Raw genomic sequence first — 11,891 nt, forward strand, 5'->3', positions numbered from 1 at the left:
CCATGCATACCATCTCAGCAGTCTCAAATAACCAATCAGGATGAATCTGGTGAATTTGATCCACAATGGTCAGATGACGTCAACCCAGAAGCAGAAGCAGAAGTGGACGTCGTTGATGAAGAAGAAGAGGAGACCGAGATACAGGTTGATCACATGATGAACAATGACATTGAAGATGATGATCAACCACCACCAATACCTCCTAGTCATGTCTACAGTCCGCCTCAACATATGACAAATATGGATCTGTACGACGATGAAACATCCAACAGTGTTTTCTATAACCCGTATCCACGATCAGAAGGCGAATTAAAGGTGGGAGACATGTTTCATACTAAAGAAGAATGTGTGCGAGCTATCAAAAAATTCCATATGAACAACTCTGCTGATTTTACAGTGAAACGCACTGATTCAAGAAGGTATGTTATCGAATGTTGTAACATCCTTTGTAAGTTTCGGTTGACTGTGTCTTATAAAAAGAAAAACTACTCTTGGGAGATCTCTTCAATAGACCCGCCTCACAGTTGCATTTCAACTAACGTTGAACAAGATCACCGTAAACTAAGCGCTGCATTGATATGTCAAGACATTCTGCCGTTGGTTAATAAAGACCCATCAGTGAAGGTGAGTATAATTATATCTCATATCAGAACAACATATAATTATACTTCATCTTACAAGAAAGCCTGGATTACGAGGACAAAGGCTGTTGAACAAGTATTCGGCAATTGGGAGAATTCATACAAAGAATTGTCACAGTTTTTATGGGCACTAAAAACATATGTCTCAAGAACTGTGGAAATTATGGAGACATTGCTAGCAATGATGCCAGACGGAACCTGTGTTACAGGTAATAAAATCTTTCACCGTCTTTTTTGGGCGTTTGACCCATGCATCAAAGGTTTCGCATTCTGCAAATCTATTATTCAAATTGATGGCACTTGGTTATACGACAAATACAAGGGTACTTTGCTTATGGCGGTTGCATAAGACGGCAACAACAATGTCTTTCCCATTGCCTTTGCTCTGGTTGAAGGTGAAACGGCTGGTGGAAGGGGTTTCTTTCTTTGACATCTCGGAACACATGTGGCTCCACAAGCCAATCTCTGTTTGATTTCTGATAGACATGCTGCCATTGAGAGTGCCTACAACAACCATGACAACGGATGGCATGATCCTCCTTCTACCCATGTCTATTGCATTAGACATATTTCACAAAACTTCATGCATGCAATAAAAGATAAGAATCTTCACAAGAAGGTGGTGAATGTTGGGTATGCTCTAACTCAACCGTCATTTCAATATTATCGTGATGAAATTAGACTGTCTAATGAAGACGCATGGAGATGGCTAAATAACATACCAGTAGAGCAGTGGACAAGGGAATTTGACAGAGGTTGTCAATGGGGCCACATGACAACAAACCTTGTGGAATGCATGAACGGGGTATTCAAAGAATTAGAAATCTGCCAATAACCGCCTTGGTAAGATCGACCTATTATAGGTTGGCTTCTACGTTCGCAACCAGAGGTGAAAGATGGAGTGCAGTGTTAATGTCTGGGCAAGTATTCAGTGAGTGTTACATGAAAGTCATGAAAGATTAGAGCATCAAAGCTAGCACACACGCTGTAACAGTCTTTGACCGTCATAGGCAAAATTTCAGCGTCCAGGAAACAATGGACCACAACGAGGGGAGACCAAATTTAGCCTATGCTGTTAGACTAAACAGAAGTTGGTGCGACTGTGGAAAATTCCAGGCCTTCCGCATTCCTTGCTCTCATGTCATTGCAGCATGCGCATATACTCGTCAAGACGCTTACAACCATTTATCTTATGTGTACAAGGTCATCACCGTCATGAATGTATATAATCAAAGCTTCTCGGTACTACCAATGGAGGAATACTGGCCTCCATATGAAGGTGATATAGTTTGGAACAACGACGAGATGCGTAGAAAGAAAAAAGGAAGGCCAAACAGCACACGTATCAGGACAGAAATGGATTCCACAGATAAAATGATAAGATTATGTAGTATCTGTCGTCAACCAGGACACAACAAGAACAACTGTCCCAATCGAGGAGCCTCATCAGAGTCTTAGGCTTTTTGTAACATTGTGTTTCTGTAACTTTCAATCATTATATATCATTAAGTTTTTGTTACAACGAGGTTCACAACAAACATCAGTACAAAATAAGCTAACTGAAAACATAAATATTTCTAACTGATTACAACAATCAAATTGATGTCATCTCGACCGAACATCATTTCCCTAGCATCCTTATCAGTCTTCATTCGCACCCAACCAAAGATACTGTTGAGTCTCTCAATACTTTTAATTTTCCCCCCTTCTGGTATTTTCCCATCTAACCAACGAACCAACTCCCTCTTCAGTTGATCGAACGTAGTGACGTTCCAGAACAACATCAGCATCTGAGGTTTGTCTCTCGCATAAATAACCTTTTCGTATCGGCGACGAACACTAAACATGATTGCCAAATGATTAATTAAGATGTGAAATAATGACTCACATAACACATCTATTTATAAGAAAAAAATTGCATTTTACACTGAGGTGTCAATCCAATTGGCGCCTCCTCTCAAGTAATACACATGGGCGCCAATTGGATTGGCTATGGCACATGCCCTAGCCAATCCAATTGGAGCCTCCTTCAAATTTTAAGAGGAGTCGCCAATTGAGTTGGCGCCTCCTCCTAAAAGTGGGGTAGTTTGGGATTTTTTTTGAAACCAGGGGTATTTTTGGAATTTTCTTAAAAAATGGGTTGTTTTTGTAAAAAATTCATTTCTAACCGGCAAAAATAATTCAGTTAGAGTTAGTTAGTAAAGCTTAACTACTCTTCTCCCACATTACATTCGATAGTCCCCCTCAAGCTAGAATGAATGTCAATCATTCCTAGCTTAGTATGTAGATTGTAGAATGGTCCTGAATGTAATGATTTTGTGAGAATGTTAGCAACTTGCTCCTTTGAAGTCACAAGTATTAGATGAAAAACACCTTACAACACTTTATCTCTAACAACATGGCAATCTAGCTCGATATGTTTGGTCCTTTGATGGAATATTGGGTTGAGAATAATGTGTAGAGTAGATGCATTGTCACAATAGATGACGATTGACATATCATGTTGTATCTGAAAGTCCTTGAGTAGATAAAGAAGCCATTGTCCTTCACAAGTTGCTTAAGTTAATGATTTATATTCTGCCTCTGATGATGATCTAGATATTATAGCTTGTTTCTTGCTCTTCCAGCTTACAAGGGATTTCCCAAGGAAACAACAAATTCATGTTGTTGATCTTCTGGTATCGAGGCATGCCCCCCAATTAGAATCAGAGAAGCCTTTAAGGTATAGTGTGGATGATGAGTTGAAAAACAATCCTTGCCCTGGATTGTTTTTGAGATATCTTAACACATGAATATCTGCCAACATGTGTTTGTCAACGGGGGAATCCAGAAATTGGCTGAGCTTACTTACTGCATAAGAAATTTCTGGTCTAGAGTGAGTGAGGTAGAATAATCTCCCAACTAGGTGCCTGTAAGTGGTAGGTTCTGATAATGTTTGGCCATATGCTTTGTGAAGCTGTAAATGAGGTTGCATTAGTGTATTACAAGATTTGACTCCAATCAATCCTGCATCATGGATCAAATCTAGAGCATGCTTTTGTTGACAATGGGAGATCCCGTCTTGTGTTCTTACAACTTTAAATCCCAAGAAGTATTTCAAAACACCTAAGTCTTTTATGTTGAACTTGTTATCCAAGAGGGTCTTAATATTTGTGAGTTCTTCAAGGTCAGTTCCACCTAAGACTAAATCATCAACATAAACAAGTATTATTGTGAAGTCTTTGTGATAATTCTTAGTGAACGGGGAATAATCAACTTTAGACTGAATGTATCATGAAGCAATTAATGTGTCAATGAGTTTATTGTTCCATTGTCTGCTAGCTTGCTTTAACCCATATAGTGACCTCTGCAATTTGCAAACAAGACCAATTTGTGGTAATGTAAAGCCTGTAGGAGGTTGCATATAAAACTCTTCATTGATATCACCATGAAGGAAAGGAGTGTTGACATCAAGAGATGTTGTGTTTTTTAAAAACCTATTTCCTTACAAGTAAATAAAATGTGACCCTTAACACCATCCTGATAACCTAAATGAATGCATTTTCTTGATCTAAGATTTATCTTCTTCCTATTATATTTAATTGAGGAAGCAAAACACAAAGATCCAAACACCTGTAATGTGGATATGTCAGGTAGCTTGTTGTGCAAAATTTGATAAGGTGATTTGTGCTTTAAAAAGGTGTAGGTAATCTATTGATAATATGAATGACATGATTGATAGCATGTGCCCAAAAACTATGATATAGATGAGCTTGGTATAAAATGGCTCTAGTTATATCAAGAATGTGTTGGTGCTTCCTCTGAACAGTGTCATTTTGTTGAGGAGTGCTAACATAAGATGTTTGGTGAATTATGCCTGACTTGATATGGAAATTTTTGAGCATGAATTCATTACCATTATCAGATCTAATGCATTTGATTTTTGTGTTAAGTTGAGTACTGGACATAGACACAAAAGACTCAATAAGAGATGATGTTTCAAATTTAAATCTCATAAGAAAAATCCATGTAAATCTACTTTTGTCATCCACTACAGTCAAAAAAATATTTGTATCCCATCATAGATGGTGAGGATAATGGACCCCAAATGTCCATGTGAACTAGATCAAAAACAAGATTGAAAATATGAGAATTGTTATGCAAAGGAAAACTTTTAGTGATTTCAAGTAGTTTTGCATTTGAGGTATGGCCAAATCTTAAATGTCAAAGATTACAATCATTTGAGGTATTTAATATGTGTGTGGAAGGTTGTATGACATTAATAAGGTGAGTGGAAGATGTATGATTCAATGTAACAGAAGGAGATGTTAGGAGATACAATCCACCATTCAGTTTAGTTGTGTTAATCATCCTCTTAGAGTAGATATCTTATATCATACAATCAACATCATTAAAAATCAATTGGAAAATTAGTGTTTTGGTCAGTTTAGGAACAAAAATGAGGTTAAAGATAGAAATAGGCATGTATAACACATCTATGATGTAGAATGAATGATATAAAATTATGGTTCCTGCAAAGCATGTGGTTACTAAAGCACCATTGGGAAATTTGATGGTTATAGGTTTAATTCTCCTCAAGAATTGAAAATATTTTCTGGTGTAATATACATGATATGTTGCTCTAGTATCTAGAATAAAGGTGTCAGAACTAGTCATAGAAGGAACGATGCAGGTGATACATGTGCCTACATCAGGTTTTGAGGTGATATGGTTAACATTATGAGTTTGCAATTGTAATGATCCTTGGAGAGGTGCTAGCAAAGCCTTGTGCTGATCTGGTGTGAAAGTCAAAGACCCAAAATCTTGTCCATTTGCTTCGCTGAATTCAACCTAAGACTCATTTGCATTTCCTTTACAATTGTGCAATTGTTGACTACACTATCTTGATGTCAATGAGGGGGATATCCATACTTCTTGAAGGAAGAATTAATTGTGTGGTTATTCATGCCACAATGAGTACAAACTCTTGTACCTCTTCCTCTGCCACCATGAAACCTGCCACCTCTAGTACCTCTTACTCTGCCAATTAGGAATTGGATGAAAATTGTCCAATTCTTGCCATAATGTCTTGAGTTTAGTGTAGTAAGAATAAATGGAGGAATCACCTTTCTTGAAAGTACAAATTTACTCTTGAAAATATGAAATTTTGAAAATGTCACCTTGGTAAAAACAATCCTTCAATTCATGCCACATCTCAGTTGCTCTATCCATCCACATGATGCTTTGAGCAATCTCTAATTCAACTGAATTGTTGATCCATGCCATAATCATGATGTTGCATCTATCTCAAGCAATAGAATTATGATATTCATCGGGTGGCCGCGACAAGGTTCCGTTGATGAAATGTATCTTGCTCTTGGATCGAAGATCCATGGTCATTGGTTGTGACCAAGAATGGTAATTGTTGTTGGAGATCAAAGGAGAAACATGAATCACAACTGGGTTTTCATTTGGATTCAGTATGGATTAAAGGTGTCAATTTGATATCCCTTGTTTGTACGAGATGATGATCCTCCATAGATGTTGCTTTCAGAGCTTGCAACAAACATGGTGTGAAGAAGAAGATGATAAGGTAAAAAAACTAACATATTCAAGGTGAAATGAAGAGAAAGATTGAGAGTTGTGAGTAAGAATGCAACATGTAAGGTTTGGATCACAGGACTATGATACCATGTTAAGACTCAACCTAAACATGAATATCCATGAACGAAGAAGAGAAACAATGGAGAGGAAAGATTTCTATTACTCACAAAACTAGAAACAATGGAGAGGAAAGATTTCTATTACTCACAAAACTAACTATTACAAAGAGAAAGTTTTTTCTTATATAACAAGTAAACTAACTATAACTTGGAATAACTGAATTCTAACCGTAAAATTTTTTTAGTTAAAATTAATTATTAAAGCTTAACGGCTTTTCTCCTTATTTACATTCAACAAATATTGTGGTATGTAAACCAAAACACTCACTTAGAAGCTGGTGGCGCCGGTGTGACCGACAAACACAATGCATGATCATGTTTTATAGTATGTTTTAGAATTTTGTCTAAGGCCCCAACCTCATTTTATTTTCACTACATATATTTAGAGATCATTATTCAAACAAAAATCTTCTTATTTAGACCTCAGAGTGATTTGAGGATTAAAATTTGGATGTTAAAGGCCTGGTCATTATTGTTTTTCTTTAAAGTATATTAGTCTCACTAAAATCCATCATATTCAATACGCATCAACAAAGAGTAAAGCAACATAGAAGCTTGCCAACAAAGAGAGTATGTCCCAATTTTATTTATACGTTGTTCTACATATTTTATCAAGAATCCAAATCAAACTTAGCTATTTCATAATTCACTTTAGTATGTTCGAATTTGAATATGTAATTGATGTCTATAGTTGATACGTGAATCCATACACTATTAATATTTTTATTTATTTAATCTAATTAACAACAATAAAATACATGATACTTATAAGAGGTAAAGTACGGCCATAAAGTGATTTAAAATAATAAAAGGAAAAAATAAGAATTTAAAAAATATTTTATTGAACAGTTTTTATAGCAAATACTAATTTTTTAATGAAATAATCAATAAAAAAAATGATAACATTATAAATTATTACTCCTGTAAAATAAAAATAAATTAAGTTTAAATTTATGACCATAAGAGAACAAGAATAGTTATTTTTTTAAAAATAAAATTAAGAGTAAGAGTAATTTGTTGTAGTAGTACCTTTAAGTATAAACTTCTAAGAAACTATGTCCCACATCAAAAATGTCTAAAAGAAATTAAGCAGAAGATTGCGTATAAAAGTATTATTCAAGTTGTTCAACCATTTTGCTGAACTATGTGACAATGATTCAAGTACACTTGCTATCATGATAAAATATAACTTGCAGTTCGATAAATAGGATTAACCACTATTTGTTCCTCATACTCGTTGATCAGCATGAGCTCAAAGTAATTTTTTGCAAGTGTTATGCACGTAATTCAAAATAGTCCAGCTTTCAAAAAAATTCCCAAACTATCCTCCACTTTGAAGAGGAGGCGCCAGATGAATTGACTGTTCTTAAATTTAGAGAGGAGACGTCAATTGGATTGGTTAGTGCTCCTTGTGTTGCCAATCCAATTGACACCTATGAGCTAAGCTTTAAAGGAGGCGCCAATTGGTATGACATCTATGTGCGTTTTGTAATTGTTTTTGAAAAACATTGTACATGATAGATAAAGTCGAAATCGGATCAATTCATATTAATATTCATACTCGTTTACACAAAAAAGACTAATGTCGATGACCGGGATCACCTAACCGACCTCCGGTCCCACATCCCCTAGTTACCCGAACTCGTGGCCCTAACCCACGTTAATGATTCACCCCAGGTGTTTGAGTATTTGAGGACCCAGGAACATAACCACCAATTGTAGGAGATTGCTTCAGATAGTCAGACAAATCAGCGTAGTCTTGTGTATGCATCGAAAGGATACCGCCATAGCTGAGTTCATGACTCATGCCAGAGTAGTTGGGCTATGTTTGAGTTGTTGGAGGGCGACCAGGATGATTGAAGGGATACATTGGTGTGAATGATACGTCGAGGAAAGGTTGAAATTATTGTTGTGGTGTTTGGTAGCCATATGGTTGTTGAAGGTTTTGGTTTTGAGATGTTTGGGCTTCTTGACTATAGTAGAAGGAGGGACGGTTGGTGTTAAATGATCGTTGAGTGTTTTGGCTAAGGCGACTATGATAGGGTGATGTGTTGGGTGCAAAGCGATATTGGATGTCTTGATGATGATCTAGTTGTTAGTGGTGGTACGAGTGTTAGCTGGAGATTTCGACCATTAGGTTGAAGTTCTTTGAAAATATTATGTTTTGGAGAATAATATAAAAATAGCTTTGTGAAGCTATTTATTAAATCCTTTTCTTGGGAGAAAGGACCTTTTTGTCGAAGCTTAAGACTTAGAAGATTTTAGGATCTCCACAAGTTCTCTTCGACATCGACGTTTGGCAGATTCGAAGCTTCGAGCGGGAAAGATTTGAAATTCAAACGAAGTAGTTTCGTCAGGCGAACGCGTGGAAGCATCTAAGATACGCAGCGCTTGAAAACGTCGAACGTGGCAATCATCTGTGTAGAGACCATTAGGGTCGAATTGTTATAAATAGGAGTCTTAGTTTTTAGATTTCGTGTGTTCAAACTGATATACAAAATTCACTAAAAATACTCGAAGTACCGGAGCGAGAGAAACGAGTCTTTGCTGAAAATATATGTATGAAGAACACCATGATTACATTTCATGTTATCTTTTTAATGCAAGTTACTTAAATTAAACCATTTACTGTCTTTATTTCTATTTAAGCCTTCTGTCGAATTGCCTTTATCTTCAAAGTCTTTCATCATTGCTTTTACCTTTACATTTACATCTCGTCAAACCTTTATTTCCAGCACCTTTTCAAACTTAAAACCTTTTACTTCAAGTTAGTTATCTTTACTTTTGCCAATTACCTTTGTTATCTTTAAAAAAGCCTTTTTACAGAATTACTGTCATTTATCCTTTATCTTTAAAGTCATAAGCCTTTAGATTTCGTTTAGAGTTTATTGTCGAAACACCTTTTACTTTGTACCATTAACGCTAGATAAAGAACCCTAATTACCATTCATAAACCAGAAACAGACTTAATCATGAATCAAATCACCATAGCACCAGTTCTTGAGACACATGTCCTAGGATCAATCTAGTCGATCCTGTAAATTACCAAGATTAATAATATTGGAGGACTAGCGGTTGTTTGTTAGAAATTACTGGTAAACAAATTGGCACGCCTAGTGGGACGGTGTCAAAAGAACTGTTAATTATAATAGCTTGATTTACTTTTACAATACAAAATTATTGTTATTCTTTTGAGTTAAAAATCATAGTGTTGCATGAACCTTAGAAATGGTAAGATAGCCAACAATTCGTAACCTATAACCAAAAGAAAATACACAAAAAAGATGGTTAATAAAACCAGTCAAGGGGAACAATTTCCTCCCCAGGGAACAGGCACAGTCGGAACAAGTTCGATTGATGCATCCACTGAGATCCCTAGTACACAGGCCATACCAACATCTGGATCCATGGCCTTAAATAATTCGACAAAAATGCCTATTATGTCAAGCGTAGCAGACATTTCTGCAAGTTTAATCCCTTGCCCGTTTTCGACAATTATCGGAACCCAACCAACACCTACTACCCCTAGGCCACCGAGATTTGAGAATTTTAGGCCTTGGAGAGAATACCCATATGGAATGCCATCTACTTCCATGGCAGGACTTCAAAATAATACTTCCATATATACTCAACCCCATAATACGGTTGTTTCGCCAATTCAAAATTTTGGTTCTGGCATGAACCATGTAGGTCGAAATACCCAATCACAAGGATTATCCACCCTATTACCTACCCTTACAACGAATAACCAGGCAGCCTTTAGACAACAAATGGATGCTAGTAACCATGATATGGTAGGAGTTCTTGCCAGAGAAATGAATACCATTTTTTCTCCCCTAATACAGAATGTAAATAGGACTAACAATGATAATGCCCAAACATACCAACAACTGTCAGCGGAGATGGGACGCATAGCAGATTTCCTAGGCTCCCCTCAGTCCTCTGTTCGACGCAGACCAAACTAAGTTATAATCCAGGAAGAAGAACCAACTATAAATCAGGTTCGACCACCTAGACAAGCGCTTGACGAAAGGGTCATGGGGGCAAGATTAGAACAACAGCCAGTTCGACAGGAAGTCCTTGAAGAACAACCTAGGAGAGTAATGATGGTTAATAGAGACCAGGATGTAGACGAAGTAATTCATAGGGTTAGGCAAGAAAACATGATGGAAAATAACTTAACTACTATGATAGAGAGAATCATGGCCCAGAATGGTCTGAATACAGGACTTCGACGACCAAATTATACCTCTCCTTTATCAGAATACGTCCTACAAACTGAATTACCAAGGGGTTGTAAAATCCCTAAGTTCACCAAATTCTCAGGGGACACTAGTGAATCCACTATAGAACACATAGCCAGATACATGACTGAGGCAGGGGATTTGGCGAACAGTGAGAACCTAAGAATGAAATATTTCCCTAGTTCTTTAACGAAGAATGCCTTCACGTGGTTTACAACTTTGGCACCAAATTCCATAGATACTTGGCCTCATTTGGAGAGATTATTTCATGAACAATTCTACATGGGCCTAACTAAGACAAGTCTTAAGGAATTAGCCAGTATTAAAAGAAAATTCACTGAACCTATAGATGATTATCTGAATAGGTTCCGTTTGTTGAAATCTAGATGCTTTAGAGTAGTGCCTGAACATGAATTGGTCGAAATGGCCGCTGGAGGGTTAGACTATTCCATTAGGAAAAAGTTAGATACCCAGTATCTAAGAGATATGGCCCAATTAGCAGACAGGGTTCGACAGGTCGAACGTTTAAAAGCCGAAAAAACCAGAGCGAATAAGAATTATAAGAAAGAAAAGGTTGCTTATGTCGAAGTCGAAGATGAGGAGTCTGAAATCTCTAATGACCCTTATGGTCTCGAGGAATTCGAAGTAGATTTTGCTGAATTAAAAGAAGCACCACCTTATGCTTGTAAATTACTTACACCTTCGAATGGCAGGAACCCTGTCGAAACTGAAAAGAATGATAGATTTCCTAAAAAGACTTACACATTTGATGTTACCAAATATGATGAAATCTTCGATTTATTAGTAAAAGATGGTCAAATGATAGTGCCTCCTAATACCAAAATTCCTCCGTTAGAACAACGGAATAAAAGAGGCTTCTGTAAATATCACAATTTTTTAGGCCATAAAACCTCACAATGCTTTCTTTTTAGGGATCTTATTCAGAATGCAATTTAGGATGGTCGCCTCAAGTTCGCTGACAGGGGGAGAAACCAGATGAAGGTTGACGTTGACCCCCTCAACATTGCTGACACAAATTATGCTGAACCTGTCGAAATCAACATGATTGACATGGTGGAAATGGAGGCTGTGAAGGAAACATGAATTGAAGGCTATGTGCTAGTTGGAAAGCAGGCTACTGATGGCCTAAATAATGATGTTCCCTTTGGAATTTCTATCGAAGGTGAACAAATTGCTGATGTCGAACCAAAGGCCACTGAAGGTCTTAATGGGAAGGCAACTGAGGCTACTGAGGAAGAAATTTGAGGAAATTTCAATCGTTGATGGCGCCAATCTAGGTGTCA

The 11,891-nt window shown here is 36.9% G+C and overlaps 1 pseudogene; it reads left to right on the forward strand.

Annotated features, from left to right (window-relative positions):
• Positions 1-10,113: 10,113 nt before the first annotated feature.
• LOC127136351 (uncharacterized) lies at positions 10,114-11,691 on the forward strand (annotated as a pseudogene).
• The last annotated feature ends 200 nt before the right edge of the window (positions 11,692-11,891 follow it).

The sequence above is a fragment of the Lathyrus oleraceus genome, chromosome 4 (genome assembly GCF_024323335.1).
Source record: "Lathyrus oleraceus cultivar Zhongwan6 chromosome 4, CAAS_Psat_ZW6_1.0, whole genome shotgun sequence".
NCBI classification, from domain to species: domain Eukaryota; kingdom Viridiplantae; phylum Streptophyta; class Magnoliopsida; order Fabales; family Fabaceae; genus Lathyrus; species Lathyrus oleraceus.